We start from the raw sequence: 23,459 nt of genomic DNA, 5'->3' as shown, positions 1-23,459 counted from the left end.
ATTTTTTTTGGAGAGTTCATATCGATAAAAAAGATTGCGACCTCGATGTTGGATTAAGAGATATATTTGGTGTAGCCGCTAAAATGTTAAGTCTGTTCGACTTTTAAATTCTTACATGATCTGAGTTCAAACCGGTGTAAGCCAGGTTGGTTTCTATCTTTAAAAATTAAAATATTTCAGTACGAAAGGACCTAATATTTGATAAATTATTATTTTTATAATTGAATATAATTAATTTACTATTTGGCAGATTAGTGCAATAAATTAGAATTTATATATGTAATTTATATTACAATAGTACATGTTTTATTTAGAAAATTTATTATTTATTATTGGTAGTTTATTATTAGTAATTTGTGTTTTAGTAAGAGTTGCATTTTTGACACTTTTAGAACGAAAGGTATTAGGTTATATTCAAATTCGCAAGGGACCTAATAAGGTAGGAATTATAGGAATTCCTCAACCTTTTGTGATGCAATTAAATTATTTACTAAGGAACAAACTTATCCTTTATTATCAAATTATATTTCTTATTATTTTTCTCCTATTTTTTCATTATTTTTATCTTTATTGGTATGAATATGTATACCTTTATTTATTAAATTATTTTCTTTTAATTTAGGTTTATTATTTTTTTTATGTTGTACAAGTTTAGGAGTATATACTGTAATAATTGCTGGTTGATCTTCAAATTCTAATTATGCTTTATTAGGAGGTTTACGAGCTGTTGCTCAAACTATTCTTATGAAGTAAGATTAGCTTTAGTATTATTAAGTTTTATTTTTTTAATTGGGGGCTATAATATATTAATATTTTATAAGTATCAATTATTTATTTGATTTTTATTTTTAATGTTCCAATAGCATTAGTTTGATTTAGAATTTCATTAGCTGAAACAAATCGTACACCTTTTGATTTTGCTGAAGGTGAATCGGAATTAGTTTCTGGATTTAATATTGAATATAGAAGAGGAGGATTTGCATTAATTTTTTTGGCTGAATATGCAAGTATTTTATTTATAAGAATATAATTTTGTGTAATATTTTTAGGATGTGATGTGTTTTCTTTTTTCTTTTTATTTAAAGTTAACATTTGTTTCTTTTATATTTATTTGAGTTCGTGGAACTTTACCTCGATTCCGTTATGATAAATTAATATATTTAGCTTGAAAGAGATTTTTACCTTTCTCGTTAAATTTTTTATTATTTTTTGTAGGATTTAAGATTTTTTTATTATATTTATTATAGTGAATTTTATTTAGTAAAAGTTAATAGAAAATTAGATTTCTATCTTATGTTTTCAAAACATATGCTTACTTCAAGCTCATTAACTAATTTAATGAATTATCTCATCACTTTGTTACTAAAGGATTAAATAAGAAATAAGAGAAATAAACTACTGTTAAAATTTGACCAACTAAAACGTAAGGAGCTTCAACTGGTCGAGCACCAATTCATGTTAATAAAATAACTGTAACTACTATTGTTCAGAATATAATTTTATTAATTGGATAAAATTGGATTCCTCGGAACTTTCTTAAGTGATAGAAAGGTAAAATTGCTAAAATTGCAATTGATAAAACTAATGCAATTACTTCACCTAACTTATTTGGAATAGATCGAAGAATAGCATAAGCAAATAAAAAGTATCATTCAGGTTGAATATGAACAGGTGTAACTAAAGGATTAGCAGGGATAAAATTATCAGGGTCTCCTAATAAGTAAGGATTAATTAATACTAATAAAATTAAAATTATTGTTATAATAATAAATCCAACGATATCCTTATAAGTAAAATAAGGATGGAAAGGAATTTTATCAATATTAGAATTTAATCCAATAGGATTATTTGAACCTGTTTCATGTAAAAATAATAAATGGATTATTGTTATTGCTAATACAATAAAAGGTAAAATAAAGTGGAAAGTGAAAAATCGAGTTAAAGTTGCATTGTCTACAGCAAATCCTCCTCAAACTCATTATACTAAGTCAATTCCTAAATAAGGAATAGCTGATAATAAATTAGTAATAACTGTTGCTCCTCAGAAAGATATTTGTCCTCAAGGAAGAACATATCCTATAAAAGCTGTTCCTATAACTAGAAATAAAATAATTACTCCTACTAGTCAAGTTGGTGTATATAAATATGATCCATAATATATTCCTCGTCCTACATGTAGGTAAATGCAAATAAAGAAATATGATGCACCATTAGCATGTAAAGTTCGTAATAATCAACCATAATTAACGTCTCGACAAATATGATTTACTCTATTAAATGCTAAATTAATATCTGCTGTATAATGTATAGCAAGAAATAATCCAGTTAAAATTTGAATAATTAAACATAAACCTAATAATGATCCGAAATTTCATCATGATGAAATATTACTTGGAGCAGGTAGGTCTACTAGTGCATTATTTGCAATACTTAAAATTGGATGTTTAAGTCGTAAAGGTTTGTTCATTAGTTAATTAAATATTGGTCGTAAAGGTCCCTTAAATAAATTAGTAATTTTTACTACTGCAATTAATGTAATTAATAAATAATTTATTAATAAAATTGTTAATAAATTAGTTAGATAATTATATAGTTTGTTTAAAGAAAGAGAATTTTCTATTATATATGAATTTAAATTAGAAATTGATTGAATTTCTATATTAGAATAATTATAATGAAATAATTATAATAAAAAAAATAGAAATTGATGAAATCAAAATTTTTAAAGAAAATGTAAATATTTCATTTGAAGCTAAAGAAGTTACATAAATGAATAGAACTAGTATTCCTCCTAAAAATACTAAAAATAAAATATAAGAAAATCAAAATGTTTTAGTTATTAATCCTGAAATTATTGAAACTAAAATAGTTTGAATAAGTAAGGTTAATCCTATAGCTAATGGATGTTTAATATTTATAATAATAAAATTAAAAATAAATAGAAGAGTTATTAAAATTCATTGTATAATATCAAGAAATAGTTTAATTAAAATATTAATTTTGGGGATTAATGATAAAGAAATTTCTTTTTTCTTGAAGTTTTAAAAGAGTAACTCTTATTTTTGGTTTACAAGACCAATGTTTTTATTAAACTATTAAAACTAATGTTAATAATTTTAAATTGATGTTTACCTAGAATTTTATTTATTATAGGAGTATTTACTTTTGTTTCTAATCGAAAGCATTTATTATCTATATTATTAAGATTAGAATATATTGTTTTAAGATTATTTCTTTTATTATTTGTATATTTAAATATGTATAATTATGAGAATTTTTTTAGAATAATATTTTTAACTTTTAGAGTATGTGAAGGTGCTTTAGGTCTTTCAATTTTAGTTTCAATAATTCGTACACATGGAAATGATTATTTTCAAAGATTTAATGTATTACAATGTTAAAAATTATTTTTATAGTTTTATTTTTATTTCCTTTATGTTTTATTAAAAATTCATATTGAATGGTTCAAAGTTTTTTATTTTTTATTTCTTTTATTTTTATTTTAATAAATATATATTCAAATTATTTTATATCAATTTCTTATATATTTGGTTCAGATATAATTTCTTATGGGTTAATTTTATTAAGATTGTGAATTGTTTCTTTAATGTTAATAGCAAGAGAATCAGTGTTTAAATATAATAATTATGTAAATTTATTTTTATTTAATATTATTTTATTGTTATTAATATTAGCATTAACTTTTAGAAGTATAAGTTTATTTATATTTTATTTATTTTTTGAAAGTAGTTTAATTCCTACTTTATTTTTAATTTTAGGTTGAGGTTATCAACCTGAACGGTTACAAGCGGGAGTATATTTATTATTTTATACATTGTTAGTTTCTTTACCAATATTAATTGGTATTTTTTATTTATATAAGGTAACAAATACTATAAATTTTTATTTATTAAATAATTATATATTTAATTATGAAATTTTATATCTTTCTTTATTTATAGCATTTTTAGTAAAATACCAATATTTTTAGTTCATTTGTGATTACCAAAGGCTCATGTAGAAGCTCCAGTCTCTGGTTCAATAATTTTAGCTGGAATTATATTAAAGTTAGGAGGTTATGGTTTATTACGAGTATTTCCTTTTTACAATTATTAGGGCTTAAATTTAATTTTATTTGAATTAGAATTAGATTAGTTGGAGGAGTATTAGTAAGTTTAACATGTTTATGTCAAACTGATTTAAAGGCTTTAATTGCTTATTCTTCAGTTGCTCATATAGGAATTGTTTTAGCTGGGTTAATAACTATAACATATATAGGAATATGTGGTTCTTATACTTTAATAATTGCTCATGGATTATGTTCTTCTGGATTATTTTGTTTAGCAAATATTTCTTATGAACGATTAGGAAGACGAAGTTTATTAATTAATAAGGGTTTATTAAATTTTATACCTTCAATGGCTTTATGATGATTTTTATTAAGTTCTGCTAATATAGCAGCTCCTTCTACTTTAAATTTATTAGGAGAAATTTCTTTGATTAATAGAATTGTTAGTTGATCTTGATTAACAATATTAATGTTATCTTTATTGTCTTTCTTTAGAGCTGCTTATACATTATATTTATATGCTTATAGACAACATGGAAAGTTATTTTCTGGAGTTTATTCTTTTAGAGGAGGAAAGATTCGAGAATATTTATTATTATTTTTACATTGATTTCCTTTAAATTTATTAATTTTAAAGGGGGATATATGTATGTTATGATTATAATTATTTAAATAGTTTAATAAAAATATTGATTTGTGGTGTCAATGATAAGATAAAAATCTTTTTAAATCGTGAAATATTTATCAATTTGTTCAATTAGATTCATTAGTTTATTTTTTTTTTTAGACTTTTGTCATTTACTATAGGATTAATTTTTATTATAAATGATTTTACAATTTTTATTGAATGAGAAGTTGTTTCTATAAATTCTTTAATAATTGTAATAACAATTTTATTAGATTGAATAAGATTAATTTTTATGTCTTTTGTATTAATAATTTCTTCTTTAGTTATTTATTATAGAAAGGAATATATAGAAAGAGATTATAAGATTAATCGATTTATTATATTAGTATTAATATTTGTAACTTCAATAATATTATTAATTATTATTCCAAATTTAATTAGAATTTTATTAGGTTGAGATGGATTAGGGTTAGTTTCTTATTGTTTAGTAATTTATTTTCAAAATATTAAGTCATATAATGCTGGTATATTAACTGCTTTATCAAATCGAATTGGAGATGTAGCTTTATTATTAGCAATTGCTTGAATATTAAATTATGGTAGTTGAAATTATATTTTTTATTTAGATGTGATGCAATCTGATAGAGAAATGTTAATTGTTGGAATATTAGTAATACTAGCTGCAATAACAAAAAGTGCACAGATTCCATTTTCTTCTTGATTACCAGCTGCAATAGCAGCTCCTACTCCAGTGTCGGCTTTAGTTCATTCTTCAACTTTAGTAACAGCTGGAGTTTATTTATTAATTCGATTTAATATTGTATTAAGAACAAGTTGAATGGGTAATTTATTATTATTATTATCAGGTTTAACAATATTTATAGCTGGATTAGGTGCTAATTATGAGTTTGATTTAAAGAATATTATTGCTTTATCTACTTTAAGACAATTAGGTTTAATAATAAGAATTTTATCTATAGGTTATTATAAATTAGCTTTTTTTCATTTATTAACTCATGCTTTATTTAAGGCTTTATTATTTATATGTGCAGGAGCAATTATTCATAATATGAATAATAATCAAGATATTCGTTTAATGGGAAGTTTAAGATTAATAATACCATTAACTTCCTCTTGTTTTAATGTTGCAAATTTAGCATTATGTGGAATACCATTTTTAGCAGGATTTTATTCAAAGGATTTAATTTTGGAAATAGTATCATTTTCTTATATTAATTTATTTTCTTTTTTTCTGTATTTTTTTTCAACAGGGTTAACAGTATGTTATTCTTTTCGATTAGTTTATTATTCAATAACTGGAGATTCTAATTTTTCTTCTTTAAATATACTTAATGATGAAGGTTGAGTAATATTAAAGAGTATAATAGGTTTATTAATTTTAAGAATTGTAGGAGTTATTATTTTACCTTTAAATTTAAAGTTATTGACTTAATTTGTATGTATTATTGGTGGTTTAATAGGTTATTTAATTTCTAATGTATCTTTATTTTTTATAAATAAGGCTTTAAGAAATTATAATTTTTCTTATTTTTTAGGTTCAATATGATTTATACCTTATGTTTCTACTTATGGAATTATTAATTATCCTTTAATTTTAGGTAAAATAAGAATTAAATCATTTGACCAAGGTTGATCTGAATAATTTGGGGGTCAACAACTTTATTACAATTTAATTAAAAATTCTCAGTTAAATCAAATATTACAAAATAATAATTTAAAAATTTATTTATTAAGTTTTATTTTTTGAATTGTAATTTTATATATATATATAATTTGTTTCTATTCAAATAGCTTATATTTAGAGTATGACACTGAAGATGTTAGGGAGATTAATTAATCTTTGAATATACTGAATTATTTTTAGTAATTTATAAAATAAAATTATTTAATTTTACAATGAAAATGTAATGTTTTTATTAAACTATATAAATAGAAGTATAAATGGAATTTAACCATTAAAAGAAAAAAGTTAGCAGCTTTTACTTGAACATCATACTTCCTTAATTGGAGTTTAGAACTCAATTCTATCATTAACAGTGATAAGCCGCTTTTTGGCTTCAATTAATTATTTAAAAGAATAAGGGTAAATTTACCTAAGATTAGGTCGAAACTAATTGCAATATATCGCTTCATATTCAAGGTAGATTGAAAATTCAATACTTTTTGAATGCAAATCAAATGTTATAATTAACTACAACCCTATTTAGTTTGATCAATTTAATATTCCTTGATTTCATTCATGATAAAGTCCTAATAATAAAATTAAAATAAAAATAATAGACGTAATTGTTCAGCATATAATATTTGAAAATTTAATAATTAAAATAATTGGTAAAATTAATGCAATTTCTACGTCAAAAATTAAAAAATTAATTACTATTATAATTAAAAAAGATCGAAGTGAAAAAGGTAAACGAGATGATGATTTTGGGTCAAATCCACATTCGAACGGTGAAGCTTTTTCACGATCTACAATTGTTTTTTTAAATAAAATTGAAGCTAAAAGTATTACTACTATAGAAATTAATAGAAGGATTGAACTAATTGTTAAAATTGAAAAAATTATCTATACTATTAATAATAGACCATATGATTGGAAGTCAAATATACTTTTTATACTATATAGATAATAAATTATCCTCCTCATCAGTAAATAGATACATAAAGGAATAATCAAACAATATCAACAAAATGTCAATATCAAGCAGCAGCTTCAAATCCAAAGTGGTGATTTTTTGAAAAGTGGTTATTTAAATGTCGACCTAAACAAACAATTAAAAAAGTTGTTCCAATTAATACATGAAGACCATGAAATCCTGTTGCTATAAAGAAAGTAGAACCGTAAACTGAATCTGCAATTGTGAATGGAGCTTCAATATATTCATAAGCTTGAAGAATTGTGAAGTAGATTCCTAATAATACTGTAAAAAATAATCCTTGTGTAGTTTGTGAATGATTACCTTCCATTAAACTATGATGAGCTCAAGTTACAGTAATTCCAGAAGTTAGTAAAATTACAGTATTTAATAAAGGAATTTGGAATGGATTGAAAGGAGTAATTCCTAAAGGTGGTCATATTGCTCCTAATTCAATTGAAGGAGATAAACTACTATGGAAAAATGCTCAAAAAAATGAAACGAAAAATAAAACTTCTGAAAGAATAAATAAAATTATTCCTCATCGTAAACCTGTAGTAACAGAAAGTGTATGAAGACCTTGATATGTTCCTTCTCGAGAAACATCTCGTCATCATTGGTACACAGTTAAATTGTAATAACATTTCCTAATAAGAATAATGAATTATTATATTGATGAAATCATTTTACTATTCCTGCAACTGTTGTTATAGCTCCAATTGATGCTGTTAATGGTCATGGACTATAGTCTACTAAATGAAATGGGTGATTTGAATGTGTTGACATTAATTAACTTCTCTAGAATATAATGTTCTTAGAACAGCAAATACGTATGATTGAATTATTGCAACTGCTGATTCTAAAACTAATAATGCAATTTGTGTAATAATTAAAAAACTAATTAATACTATAGATAAAGAAGGTCCTGTATTTCCTAAAAGAGTAAGAAGTAGATGTCCAGCAATTATATTAGCTGTTAATCGAACAGCTAAAGTTCCTGGTCGAATTACATTACTAATGAGTTCAATGCATACTATAAATGGCATTAAAATAGGTGGAGTTCCTTGAGGAACTAAATGAGCAAATATATGTTGAGTATTGTTAATTCATCCATATAATATAAAACATAATCATAAAGGAAGAGCTAGAGTTAAAGTTAAATGACTTGTTCTTGTAAAAATATATGGAAATAATCCTATAAAATTATTAAATAAAATTATAGAAAATAATGAAACGAAAATAAATGTAGAACCGTTTGCTCCTATAGGACCAAGTAGAGTTTTAAATTCCTTATGAAGTGTTAATAAAATATTATTTCAAAAAATGTGGTATCGAGATGGTATAAGTCAGTATATTGATGGAATTATTAAAATTCCTAAAAAAGTTCTTAATCAATTTAATGAAAGATTAAAAATACTTGATGAAGGGTCAAAAACAGAGAATAAATTTGTTATCATTTTCAATTTAATGACTTTGTTGAATGAGTTTTATTACTTAAATTTGATTTAGGTATTGAAGGAATATATGAATAGTAATTTATTACATTAAAATTACAAATGTAATTGAAAAAATAATAAATAAGCTTAATCAACCAATTGGTGCTATTTGAGGGATTAAAAAATATTAATAAATTAATAATTTTAGTTTGACAAACTAATGTTATATTTTTAACTAATTTTTTCATTAGAAGTAAGTGCTAATTTACTATAAAATGGTTTAAGAGACCAGTACTTGCTTTCAGTCATCTAATGAAGAATTATTTTTAGAAATTCACTTAATAAAATAATTTACAGGAATACTTTCAATTACAATTGGTATAAAACTATGATTAGCTCCACAAATTTCTGAACATTGTCCATAGAATAAACCTGGTCGATTAATTAAGAAATTAGTTTGATTTAGACGACCAGGAGTACCATCAACCTTTACACCTAAAGCAGGAACAGTTCATGAATGAATTACATCAGCAGCAGTTACTAAAATTCGAATTTGAGAATTTATTGGTAAAACTACTCGATTATCTACATCTAATAAACGAAATCCGTCTGCTGGTAATTCATTTGTAGGAATTATATAAGAATCAAATTCAACATTATTAAAATCTGAATATTCATAACTTCAATATCATTGATGACCAATAGCCTTTAAAGTTACTGATGGTTCATTCATTTCATCTAATAAGTATAATAATCGTAAAGAAGGGAAAGCAATGAATAATAAAATAATTGCAGGTAAAATAGTTCAAATAATTTCAATTGTTTGTCCATGTAATAAATAACGATTAACATATTTATTAAAAAATAATGTAAACATTAAATATCCGACTAATACTGTAATTATTACTAAAATTATTAATGCATGATCATGAAAAAAAATTAATTGTTCTATTAATGGAGAAGAACTATCTTGTAAACCTAAATTTGCTCATGTTGACATTAGTTTCTAATAAAAGTAAAATACTTTATATATGGATCTTAAATCCATTGCACTAATCTGCCATATTAGAAATTAGTTAGTAAAGGCAATTCATTATATCTGTGTTCAGCAGGTGGAGTATTTTGTAATCATTCAATTGATGAATTTAATTGAATTGGGAAAATTACTTGTCGTTGAGATACTAAACTTTCTCAGATAATATAGAATAAATATAAAATTCCTAATAATGAAATTGTTGAACCGATTGTTGAAATTACATTTCATGCTGTATAAGCATCAGGATAATCAGAATATCGTCGAGGTATTCCAGCTAATCCTAAGAAATGTTGAGGGAAGAATGTTAAATTTACTCCAATAAATATAATAACAAATTGACTTTTTAAAAGTTTATTATTTAGAGTTAATCCAGTAAATAGAGGATATCAATGTACAAATCCTGCTATAATAGTAAATACAGCTCCTATAGAAAGTACATAGTGGAAATGAGCAACTACATAATATGTATCATGTAAAATAATATCAACAGATGAATTAGCTAATACTACTCCTGTTAAACCTCCTACAGTAAATAAGAATACGAATCCTAAAGCTCATAAAATAGCTGGAGAATAAGTTAGTTGAGTTCCGTATAATGTAGCTAATCAACTAAAAATCTTAATTCCAGTAGGTACAGCAATAATTATTGTAGCTGAAGTGAAGTAAGCTCGAGTATCAACGTCTATTCCAACAGTAAATATGTGATGAGCTCATACAATAAATCCTAAAAGTCCAATTGCTAACATAGCATAAATTATTCTTAAAGAACCGAATGTTTCCTTCTTTCCTGATTCTTGACTAATAATATGAGAAATTATTCCAAATCCAGTTAAATTAAAATATAAACTTCTGGATGTCCAAAGAATCAGAATAAGTGTTGATAAAGAATTGGATCACCTCCTCCAGCTGGATCAAAGAATGAAGTATTTAAATTTCGATCAGTTAATAGTATAGTAATAGCTCCAGCAAGAACAGGAAGAGATAATAATAATAATAACGCAGTAATTACAACTGATCAAACAAATAAAGGTATTCGATCGAATGTAATTCCTGTTGATCGTATGTTAATAACAGTTGTAATAAAATTTACTGCTCCTAAAATTGAAGAAATTCCTGCTAAGTGAAGAGAGAAAATAGCTAAATCAACTGAAGCTCCGCCATGAGCAATAATTGATGATAAAGGTGGATAAACAGTTCAACCTGTTCCAGCTCCCTTTTCTACTATACTTCTTACTAATAATAGAGTTAATGCAGGAGGTAATAATCAAAAACTTATATTATTCATTCGAGGGAATGCTATATCTGGAGCTCCTAATATTAAAGGAACTAATCAATTTCCAAACCCTCCAATTATAATAGGTATTACTATAAAGAAAATTATAATAAAAGCATGAGCTGTTACAATAACATTATAAATTTGATCGTCTCCAATTAGAGCACCAGGGTGTCCTAATTCAGCTCGAATTAAAATTCTTAATGATGTTCCTACTATACCAGATCATGCTCCAAAGATAAAATATAAAGTACCAATATCTTTATGATTAGTAGAAAATAACCATTGTTGCGATTAAATGGCTGAAGTTTAGGCAATAGATTGTAAATTTATTTATGAGAATTTTTCTCTTTAATCAATTAGCTTTATAGTCAATAATGACATTAGACTGCAATTCTAAAGGAGTAATAAATTTACTAAGGCTTAAAAGATTATTCTTATATTGATAGCTTTGAAGGCTATTAGTTTATTTAACTTAAAGCCTTAAAAAAAGAAATATAAGGAAGAAGTTAAAAATAACCCAAAAGTTGAAATATAAGAAAAAGTTAATAAAAGCTTTATATTTGAAGACTTATAATATGAAAATGTTATTCAACTATTTTCATAATAGTTTAGTATAAAAGCACTATAACATAATCGAATATAAAAATATAAAGTAATTAATGTTATTATTACTATAAAAGTTAATAAAAATAATTGATTATTTATAGTTAAAGATTGAATTACAAATATTTTTGGTAAGAATCCTAAAAATGGGGGTAATCCTCCTAATGAAAGAAGATTAAAAAATAAGAAAAATTTAATTCTTTTTTCATGGAAAAATAAAGAAAATAATTGATTAATATAAGAAATTTTAAACATATTAAATATTAACACTATTGAAAATGTTAAAAATGTATAAAATAAAAAATATACTAGTCAAATATTTCTATTATATATTGCAGCTAATATTCATCCTAAATGGTTAATTGAAGAATAAGCTATTAATTTACGTAAAGAAGTTTGATTTAAACCTCCTAATGCACCAATTAAACTTGATAAAATAATTCTGATAATAATTAATGGCTTAAAAATTACATAAGAAATTAATATTAACGGAGCATTTTTTTGTCAAGTTATTAAAATTAATGCATTAATTCATGATAATCCTTCTATTACATTAGGAAATCAAAAATGGAAAGGAGCAGAACCTCTCTTTAATAATAAAGAAGAAAGAATAATTATTTCTATTAAATTTGCATTATTTTTACCAGTATTAAGTAAAAATAAAATTACTGCAAATAAAAATACAGAACAAGCTAGTGCTTGAGTTAAAAAGTACTTTAAAGATGCTTCTGTAGATATTAATTTATTATCTCTTATTAGGGGAATAAAAGCTAACAAATTAATTTCTAAACCTATTCAGGCTCCTATTCAAGAGTTTGCTGAAATTGCAATTAAAGATCCTATTATTAAAATAGTTAAAAATATAATTTTTGATGAATTATTAAAAATTAAAAAGAAAAGGATTAGAACCTTTATAAATGGGGTATGAGCCCAGTAGCTTAATTAGCTTATCTTTTTATAATATATATTTTGGTGTACGATGCACAAAAGTTTTTGATACTTTTAGAAATAGTTTAATTCTATTAAATATAATGAATGTAATATTAATTACATAATTTACCCTATCAAGGTAACCCTTTTATCAGGCAATTCATTCAATGCAATGAGGCTCTTTTTTTTTTTTTTTTTATATATATTTATACATAATTTTTGAGAAAAATTGATAATTTTTTTTTTATTAATTAATCAATTTATGTAATTAAAAATAGTAATTTTAAAATTTTAAGTATTAATGTATAAGGATAATTTTTTATTTTTTTTTTTAAAAATAAGCAAAAAATTAATTTAGATAATTAATTTATGCATATATATATATATATATATATATATATATATATATATATATATATATATATATATATATATATATATATATATATATATATATATATATATATATATATATATATATATATATATATATATATATATATATATATATATATATATATATATATATATATATTTCTCTATATAAAATTACATATTAATACAATCTTATATTATAATAATAGGGAAATATAATTATATAAATTATATTATAATATATATTTTATTTATGTAATACTTATTAATATATAAATTATTTATATAATGTATACTATATATTAGACATTAGGTAACCATTAATAGATAAATACCTGAATAATCAAGATTAATCGTACTATTATGCTTAATTGGATGGTTGTGAATTTTTTTTTTGATTTGGATTAATATTCATCTATTAATTAATTAAATATTTATTAATATATATATAGATACCTAGATTAATATCTATCTATTAATCAATTAAATATTTATATATATATATAGATGCATAACAAATATAGTATATAGACTAAATTTCAGATTTTGTAACGCTCAATATAAAAATAGAGACCTTTTATTGTATAAATTATATATTATTAAAATATAATAAATCAATTAGAAAAAAATAATAACATTAAAAAATATTTATAATTTTTAAAAAATTTTTGTTTTAAAAAAAAAAAAATTCGAGATTTTTTTTAAAAAAAAAAATTTTAAAAATCTAAAAATTTAAATTTTGATTTATTTTTAAAAAATTTTTTAAAAATTTAAAAATTTAATTTTGATTTATTTCATAAAATATAATTAAATTTTTATTTATAAATTATATTTTGATTTATTTCATAAAATATAATTAAATTTTTATTTATAAATTATTTGTTTACTATATTTAATTATTTATTAAATTATTATATTTTAAAAATTTTTTATTTTTTTTATAAAAATTATTAAAATATAATTATATTAGGGGATATAATTGGTTTTTTTTTATGTTAAAAATAACATTTATTTTGTATTATTAATAAATAAATCAAAATATAATTTATAAATAAAAATTTAATTATATTTTATGAAATAAATAAAAATTAAATTTTTAAATTTTTAAAAAATTTTTTAATAATAAATCAAAATTTAAATTTTTAGATTTTTAAAAATTTTTTTTTAAAAAAAATCTCGAAATTTTTTTTTTTAAAACAAAAATTTTTTAAAAATTATAAATATTTTTTAATGTTATTATTTTTTCTAATTGATTTATTATATTTTAATAATATATAATTTATTCAATAATAGGTCTCTATTTTTATATTGAGCGTTACAAAATCTGAAATTTAGTCTATATACTATATTTGTTATACATCTATATATATATAAATATTTAATTGATTAATAGATAGATATTAATCTAGGTATCTATATATATATATTAATAAATATTTAATTAATTAATAGATGAATATTAATCCAAATCAAAAAAAAAATTCACAACCATCCAATTAAGCATAATAGTACGATTAATCTTGATTATTCAGGTATTTATCTATTAATGGTTATCTAATGTCTAATATATAGTATACATTATATAAATAATTTATATATTAATAAGTAATTACATAAATAAAATATATATTATAATATAATTTATATAATTATATTTCCCTATTATTATAATATAAGATTTGTATTAATATGTAATTTTATATAGAGAAATATATATATATATATGCATAAATTAATTATCTAAATTAATTTTTTGCTTATTTAAAAAAAAAAAAAATAAAAAATTATCCTTATACATTAATACTTAAAATTTTAAAATTACTATTTTTAATTACATAAATTGATTAATTAATAAAAAAAATTATAAATTTTTCTCAAAAATTATGTATAAATATATAAAAAAAAAAAAAAAGAGCCTCATTGCATTGAATGAATTGCCTGATAAAAGGGTTACCTTGATAGGGTAAATTATGTAATTAATATTACATTCATTATATTTAATAGAATTAAACTATTTCTAAAAGTATCAAAAACTTTTGTGCATCGTACACCAAAATATATATTATAAAAAGATAAGCTAATTAAGCTACTGGGCTCATACCCCATTTATAAAGGTTCTAATCCTTTTCTTTTTAATTTTTAATAATTCATCAAAAATTATATTTTTAACTATTTTAATAATAGGATCTTTAATTGCAATTTCAGCAAACTCTTGAATAGGAGCCTGAATAGGTTTAGAAATTAATTTGTTAGCTTTAAAGTACTTTTAACTCAAGCACTAGCATGTTCTGTATTTTTATTTGCAGTAATTTTATTTTTACTTAATACTGGTAAAAATAATGCAAATTTAATAGAAATAATTATTCTTTCTTCTTTATTATTAAAGAGAGGTTCTGCTCCTTTCCATTTTTGATTTCCTAATGTAATAGAAGGATTATCATGAATTAATGCATTAATTTTAATAACTTGACAAAAAATTGCTCCGTTAATATTAATTTCTTATGTAATTTTTAAGCCATTAATTATTATCAGAATTATTTTATCAAGTTTAATTGGTGCATTAGGAGGTTTAAATCAAACTTCTTTACGTAAATTAATAGCTTATTCTTCAATTAACCATTTAGGATGAATATTAACTGCAATATATAATAGAAATATTTGACTAGTATATTTTTTATTTTATACATTTTTAACATTTTCAATAGTGTTAATATTTAATATGTTTAAAATTTCTTATATTAATCAATTATTTTCTTTATTTTTCCATGAAAAAAGAATTAAATTTTTCTTATTTTTTAATCTTCTTTCATTAGGAGGATTACCCCCATTTTTAGGATTCTTACCAAAAATATTTGTAATTCAATCTTTAACTATAAATAATCAATTATTTTTATTAACTTTTATAGTAATAATAACATTAATTACTTTATATTTTTATATTCGATTATGTTATAGTGCTTTTATACTAAACTATTATGAAAATAGTTGAATAACATTTTCATATTATAAGTCTTCAAACATAAAGCTTTTATTAACTTTTTCTTATATTTCAACTTTTGGGTTATTTTTAACTTCTTCCTTATATTTCTTTTTTTAAGGCTTTAAGTTAAATAAACTAATAGCCTTCAAAGCTATCAATATAAGAATAATCTTTTAAGCCTTAGTAAATTTATTACTCCTTTAGAATTGCAGTCTAATGTCATTATTGACTATAAAGCTAATTGATTAAAGAGAAAAATTCTCATAAATAAATTTACAATCTATTGCCTAAACTTCAGCCATTTAATCGCAACAATGGTTATTTTCTACTAATCATAAAGATATTGGTACTTTATATTTTATCTTTGGAGCATGATCTGGTATAGTAGGAACATCATTAAGAATTTTAATTCGAGCTGAATTAGGACACCCTGGTGCTCTAATTGGAGACGATCAAATTTATAATGTTATTGTAACAGCTCATGCTTTTATTATAATTTTCTTTATAGTAATACCTATTATAATTGAAGGGTTTGGAAATTGATTAGTTCCTTTAATATTAGGAGCTCCAGATATAGCATTCCCTCGAATGAATAATATAAGTTTTTGATTATTACCTCCTGCATTAACTCTATTATTAGTAAGAAGTATAGTAGAAAAGGGAGCTGGAACAGGTTGAACTGTTTATCCACCTTTATCATCAATTATTGCTCATGGCGGAGCTTCAGTTGATTTAGCTATTTTCTCTCTTCACTTAGCAGGAATTTCTTCAATTTTAGGAGCAGTAAATTTTATTACAACTGTTATTAACATACGATCAACAGGAATTACATTCGATCGAATACCTTTATTTGTTTGATCAGTTGTAATTACTGCATTATTATTATTATTATCTCTTCCTGTTCTTGCTGGAGCTATTACTATACTATTAACTGATCGAAATTTAAATACTTCATTCTTTGATCCAGCTGGAGGAGGTGATCCAATTCTTTATCAACACTTATTCTGATTCTTTGGACATCCAGAAGTTTATATTTTAATTTAACTGGATTTGGAATAATTTCTCATATTATTAGTCAAGAATCAGGAAAGAAGGAAACATTCGGTTCTTTAGGAATAATTTATGCTATGTTAGCAATTGGACTTTTAGGATTTATTGTATGAGCTCATCACATATTTACTGTTGGAATAGACGTTGATACTCGAGCTTACTTCACTTCAGCTACAATAATTATTGCTGTACCTACTGGAATTAAGATTTTTAGTTGATTAGCTACATTATACGGAACTCAACTAACTTATTCTCCAGCTATTTTATGAGCTTTAGGATTCGTATTCTTATTTACTGTAGGAGGTTTAACAGGAGTAGTATTAGCTAATTCATCTGTTGATATTATTTTACATGATACATATTATGTAGTTGCTCATTTCCACTATGTACTTTCTATAGGAGCTGTATTTGCTATTATAGCAGGATTCGTACATTGATATCCTCTATTTACTGGATTAACTCTAAATAATAAACTTTTAAAAAGTCAATTTGTTATTATATTTATTGGAGTAAATTTAACATTCTTCCCTCAACATTTCTTAGGATTAGCTGGAATACCTCGACGATATTCTGATTATCCTGATGCTTAAGGTACGGTCACACTGGGCAAATATTTGATCGAAATTTGTTTTCCCATATTTGACTGAACAAATGTGAAATTCATACAGAGTTGATTCGATGTTCACATTACAGTCAAATGTTTGACAGATTTTGTTTGTTCAAGCAGTCGCCAAATAGCGTCAAATAGTGCTATGGGGAAACATGTTTGACACATGTTCACATTCGTAAAATATATTTTCCCATTAAATTGTTTGATCAAACTGTGCGGAATCATAAATTTATTTGGCCGAGAGAAATAGACAGAGAGAGTGAAAGAGAGACATAAAGAAAATGGAGTTTCGGGTATAATTTATTTGGAGAAGGAAAGCAAATGACGAGCTGTTGTGGAATAAATTCCTTGTCAGAACATTTTTTTGGCATTTTTGTATGTTTGTATCACGGTATAAGAATACGGGTAGTCACATCGAGATAGCTGCTGGGACAATGAACTGTCAAAACAATTTTGGAATTGAAAATAATGAATGAAATATTATTGAAATTTGTAAAAATTGTTGAATAATATATATCATTGCAACCTCCGATTTTTCGCCGTAAAGGAAAACATAGAAAAATATACTTATTTTTGTCAAAACATTTCAAAATTTTTGACATTTCATTGTAACAAGCGTTGATGCATCTACTCATATCCTGTTCCAGAACCTGCAAGAATCTACTAGTTTCGCAATTTTCTTCGATATAATAAAGGGAAAATCGGTTATCGTAGTAAAAACACTGGAACTGACCAAATATAAACATTTTTTACTAAACATTCAAATTCAGTTAACTCAAAAATATCAAATAAACAAAGCCACTTATTGCATTCGTTTGTTTTTCCATTCATTAAACATCATGCTACAAATGCTCCTGTTCTTAAAGCAAAATGCTGCCCAATGTTTTAAACTGATATTTTTCTTTGTTTGACCTTACAAAACATTTGCACCGTCAAATAAATGTTTGACCAAAAAAGAGGAAAATAATTGATCATAGGTGTTCACATTATGGACACACTGGTCAAATTTTTGTTTTCTGGCAAATAATTTTGTTTTCCCAAAATCAGCTGTTTTTGTATTTACCGTCAAATAATATTTGGTGGTCAGATTGTGACAAAGAAATATTTGACATTTTTCGTCAAATATTTGCTCAATGTGACCTTACCTTTATACAGCATGAAATGTAATTTCAACAATCGGTTCAACAATTTCATTATTAGGAATTTTATATTTATTCTATATTATCTGAGAAAGTTTAGTATCTCAACGACAAGTAATTTTCCCAATTCAATTAAATTCATCAATTGAATGATTACAAAATACTCCACCTGCTGAACACAGATATAATGAATTGCCTTTACTAACTAATTTCTAATATGGCAGATTAGTGCAATGGATTTAAGCTCCATATATAAAGTATTTTACTTTTATTAGAAACTAATGTCAACATGAGCAAATTTAGGTTTACAAGATAGTTCTTCTCCATTAATAGAACAATTAATTTTTTTTCATGATCATGCATTAATAATTTTAGTAATAATTACAGTATTAGTCGGATATTTAATGTTTACATTATTTTTTAATAAATATGTTAATCGTTATTTATTACATGGACAAACAATTGAAATTATTTGAACTATTTTACCTGCAATTATTTTATTATTCATTGCTTTCCCTTCTTTACGATTATTATACTTATTAGATGAAATGAATGAACCATCAGTAACTTTAAAGGCTATTGGTCATCAATGATATTGAAGTTATGAATATTCAGATTTTAATAATGTTGAATTTGATTCTTATATAATTCCTACAAATGAATTACCAGCAGACGGATTTCGTTTATTAGATGTAGATAATCGAGTAGTTTTACCAATAAATTCTCAAATTCGAATTTTAGTAACTGCTGCTGATGTAATTCATTCATGAACTGTTCCTGCTTTAGGTGTAAAGGTTGATGGTACTCCTGGTCGTCTAAATCAAACTAATTTCTTAATTAATCGACCAGGTTTATTCTATGGACAATGTTCAGAAATTTGTGGAGCTAATCATAGTTTTATACCAATTGTAATTGAAAGTATTCCTGTAAATTATTTTATTAAGTGAATTTCTAAAAATAATTCTTCATTAGATGACTGAAAGCAAGTACTGGTCTCTTAAACCATTTTATAGTAAATTAGCACTTACTTCTAATGAAAAAATTAGTTAAAAATATAACATTAGTTTGTCAAACTAAAATTATTAATTTATTAATATTTTTTAATCCCTCAAATAGCACCAATTGGTTGATTAAGCTTATTTATTATTTTTTCAATTACATTTGTAATTTTTAATGTAATAAATTACTATTCATATATTCCTTCAATACCTAAATCAAATTTAAGTAATAAAACTCATTCAACAAAGTCATTAAATTGAAAATGATAACAAATTTATTCTCTGTTTTTGACCCTTCATCAAGTATTTTTAATCTTTCATTAAATTGATTAAGAACTTTTTTAGGAATTTTAATAATTCCATCAATATACTGACTTATACCATCTCGATACCACATTTTTTGAAATAATATTTTATTAACACTTCATAAGGAATTTAAAACTCTACTTGGTCCTATAGGAGCAAACGGTTCTACATTTATTTTCGTTTCATTATTTTCTATAATTTTATTTAATAATTTTATAGGATTATTTCCATATATTTTTACAAGAACAAGTCATTTAACTTTAACTCTAACTCTAGCTCTTCCTTTATGATTATGTTTTATATTATATGGATGAATTAACAATACTCAACATATATTTGCTCATTTAGTTCCTCAAGGAACTCCAGCTATTTTAATGCCATTTATAGTATGCATTGAAACCATTAGTAATGTAATTCGACCAGGAACTTTAGCTGTTCGATTAACAGCTAATATAATTGCTGGACATCTACTTCTTACTCTTTTAGGAAATACAGGACCTTCTTTATCTATAGTATTAATTAGTTTTTTAATTATTACACAAATTGCATTATTAGTTTTAGAATCAGCAGTTGCAATAATTCAATCATACGTATTTGCTGTTCTAAGAACATTATATTCTAGAGAAGTTAATTAATGTCAACACATTCAAATCACCCATTTCATTTAGTAGACTATAGTCCATGACCATTAACAGCATCAATTGGAGCTATAACAACAGTTGCAGGAATAGTAAAATGATTTCATCAATATGATAATTCATTATTCTTATTAGGAAATGTTATTACAATTTTAACTGTGTACCAATGATGACGAGATGTTTCTCGAGAAGGAACATATCAAGGTCTTCATACACTTTCTGTTACTACAGGTTTACGATGAAGAATAATTTTATTTATTCTTTCAGAAGTTTTATTTTTCGTTTCATTTTTTTGAGCATTTTTCCATAGTAGTTTATCTCCTTCAATTGAATTAGGAGCAATATGACCACCTTTAGGAATTACTCCTTTCAATCCATTCCAAATTCCTTTATTAAATACTGTAATTTTACTAACTTCTGGAATTACTGTAACTTGAGCTCATCATAGTTTAATGGAAGGTAATCATTCACAAACTACACAAGGATTATTTTTTACAGTATTATTAGGAATCTACTTCACAATTCTTCAAGCTTATGAATATATTGAAGCTCCATTCACAATTGCAGATTCAGTTTACGGTTCTACTTTCTTTATAGCAACAGGATTTCATGGTCTTCATGTATTAATTGGAACAACTTTTTTAATTGTTTGTTTAGGTCGACATTTAAATAACCACTTTTCCAAAAATCACCACTTTGGATTTGAAGCTGCTGCTTGATATTGACATTTTGTTGATATTGTTTGATTATTCCTTTATGTATCTATTTACTGATGAGGAGGATAATTTATTATCTATATAGTATAAAAAGTATATTTGACTTCCAATCATATGGTCTATTATTAATAGTATAGATAATTTTTTCAATTTTAACAATTAGTTCAATCCTTCTATTAATTTCTATAGTAGTAATACTTTTAGCTTCAATTTTATTTAAAAAAACAATTGTAGATCGTGAAAAAGCTTCACCGTTCGAATGTGGATTTGACCCAAAATCATCTTCTCGTTTACCTTTTTCACTTCGATTTTTTTTAATCACTATTATTTTTTTAATTTTTGACGTAGAAATTGCATTAATTTTACCAATTATTTTAATTATTAAATTTTCAAATATTATATGCTGAACAATTACGTCTATTATTTTTATTTTAATTTTATTATTAGGACTTTATCATGAATGAAATCAAGGAATATTAAATTGATCAAACTAAATAGGGTTGTAGTTAATTATAACATTTGATTTGCATTCAAAAAGTATTGAATTTTAAATCTACCTTGAATATGAAGCGATATATTGCAATTAGTTTCGACCTAATCTTAGGTAAATTTACCCTTATTCTTTTAAATAATTAATTGAAGCCAAAAAGCGGCTTATCACTGTTAATGATAGAATTGAGTTCTAAACTCCAATTAAGGAAGTATGATGTTCAAGTAAAAGCTGCTAACTTTTTTCTTTTAATGGTTAAATTCCATTTATACTTCTATTTATATAGTTTAATAAAAACATTACATTTTCATTGTAAAATTAAATAATTTTATTTTATAAATTACTAAAAATAATTCAGTATATTCAAAGATTAATTAATCTCCCTAACATCTTCAGTGTCATACTCTAAATATAAGCTATTTGAATAGAAACAAATTATATATATATATATATAAAATTACAATTCAAAAAATAAAACTTAATAAATAATTTTTTAAATTATTATTTTGTAATATTTGATTTAACTGAGAATTTTTAATTAAATTGTAATAAAGTTGTTGACCCCCAAAATATTCAGATCAACCTTGGTCAAATGATTTAATTCTTATTTTACCTAAAATTAAAGGATAATTAATAATTCCATAAGTAGAAATATAAGGTATAAATCATATTGAACCTAAAAAATAAGAAAAATTATAATTTCTTAAAGCCTTATTTATAAAAAATAAAGATACATTAGAAATTAAATAACCTATTAAACCACCAATAATACATACAAATAAAGTCAATAACTTTAAATTTAAAGGTAAAATAATAATAATAATCCGGAGTAGGAAAAATTAATCAACTTAATATACTTCCTCCTACAATTCTTAAAATTAATAAACCTATTATACTCTTTAATATTACTCAACCTTCATCATTAAGTATATTTAAAGAAGAAAAATTAGAATCTCCAGTTATTGAATAATAAACTAATCGAAAAGAATAACATACTGTTAATCCTGTTGAAAAAAAAATATAGAAAAAAAGAAAATAAATTAATATAAGAAAATGATACTATTTCCAAAATTAAATCCTTTGAATAAAATCCTGCTAAAAATGGTATTCCACATAATGCTAAATTTGCAACATTAAAACAAGAAGAAGTTAATGGTATTATTAATCTTAAACTTCCCTTTAAACGAATATCTTGATTATTATTCATATTATGAATAATTGCTCCTGCACATATAAATAATAAAGCCTTAAATAAAGCATGAGTTAATAAATGAAAAAAAGCTAATTTATAATAACCTATAGGTAAAATTCTTATTATTAAACCTAATTGTCTTAAAGTAGATAAAGCAATAATCTTCCTTAAATCAAACTCATAATTAGCACCTAATCCAGCTATAAATATTGTTAAACCTGATAATAATAATAATAAATTACCCATTCAACTTGTTCTTAATACAATATTAAATCGAATTAATAAATAAACTCCAGCTGTTACTAAAGTTGAAGAATGAACTAAAGCCGA

General features: G+C 23.2%; 8 pseudogenes across 2 annotated transcripts; 3 read left to right on the top strand and 5 right to left on the bottom strand.

The window, feature by feature from the left end:
• Positions 1-1,331: 1,331 nt before the first annotated feature.
• LOC131806761 (cytochrome b-like) lies at positions 1,332-2,554 on the bottom strand (annotated as a pseudogene).
• LOC131806771 (NADH-ubiquinone oxidoreductase chain 6-like) lies at positions 1,332-3,836 on the bottom strand (annotated as a pseudogene).
• A 997-nt stretch (positions 3,837-4,833) lies between these two features.
• Positions 4,834-6,500, top strand: LOC131806759 (NADH-ubiquinone oxidoreductase chain 5-like; annotated as a pseudogene).
• An 845-nt stretch (positions 6,501-7,345) lies between these two features.
• Positions 7,346-10,719, bottom strand: LOC131806763 (cytochrome c oxidase subunit 1-like; annotated as a pseudogene). The gene has a single exon (XR_009344159.1). The product of XR_009344159.1 is annotated as a cytochrome c oxidase subunit 1-like (transcript).
• Positions 7,346-12,647, bottom strand: LOC131806770 (NADH-ubiquinone oxidoreductase chain 2-like; annotated as a pseudogene). Its single transcript, XR_009344160.1, has one exon. The product of XR_009344160.1 is annotated as an NADH-ubiquinone oxidoreductase chain 2-like (transcript).
• Positions 12,648-15,091: 2,444 nt separating this feature from the next.
• LOC131806769 (NADH-ubiquinone oxidoreductase chain 2-like) lies at positions 15,092-17,408 on the top strand (annotated as a pseudogene).
• LOC131806768 (cytochrome c oxidase subunit 1-like) lies at positions 16,971-17,630 on the top strand (annotated as a pseudogene).
• Positions 17,631-22,480: 4,850 nt separating this feature from the next.
• Positions 22,481-23,459, bottom strand: LOC131806762 (NADH-ubiquinone oxidoreductase chain 5-like; annotated as a pseudogene).

Source organism: Musca domestica, unplaced genomic scaffold (genome assembly GCF_030504385.1).
Source record: "Musca domestica strain aabys unplaced genomic scaffold, Musca_domestica.polishedcontigs.V.1.1 88, whole genome shotgun sequence".
NCBI lineage: Eukaryota > Metazoa > Arthropoda > Insecta > Diptera > Muscidae > Musca > Musca domestica.
This window is presented reverse-complemented; position numbering and strand designations above follow the sequence as displayed.